This window comes from Schistocerca cancellata, unplaced genomic scaffold (genome assembly GCF_023864275.1).
Source record: "Schistocerca cancellata isolate TAMUIC-IGC-003103 unplaced genomic scaffold, iqSchCanc2.1 HiC_scaffold_235, whole genome shotgun sequence".
Lineage (NCBI taxonomy): Eukaryota > Metazoa > Arthropoda > Insecta > Orthoptera > Acrididae > Schistocerca > Schistocerca cancellata.
In genome coordinates, this window is record NW_026046257.1 from 97,501 (window position 1) to 98,037 (window position 537).

Below are 537 nucleotides of genomic sequence, written 5' to 3' on the forward strand. Positions count from 1 at the left end.
GCTTGCGTGAATAACGCGTGGTCAACGGTTCGCGCGCGCCCTCTGGTCCCGACGCCATCAACGTCCACAATAAACAGACCATACCGCACGATGTTGACAATGCCGCCCACAGGCACAACACAGCCATCTTTGGGAATGTGACCAAACTACATTGCCATCCGGCCCATAAACGACACCTCCATCTACAGGAATCCAACGAAACTACGCCAACCATACCTCCAAAACACGGCACCGCCATCTATGACAATGTGACGAAACCACATGCAATAGCTCCATCTACGCGAATCGGACGACACTACGTCCACCATGGCGAGCGCACCACAAACAAAAAGACCGCCATCTGCAGGTCCCCCGCAACATGACCTGCTGCACCGACGATACCGCCATCTAGGCGACGCCACGCCGACTACAACATCGCTAGGTCCCACAGTGCCCATTTTTCGACGCCACCCACACAGCCTGCATCATCTGTCCACCACAGGAGCCCCAACGCCAGTGCCTGCGCCGCACGAAGTCGTCGACCGACAATCGCTCCAC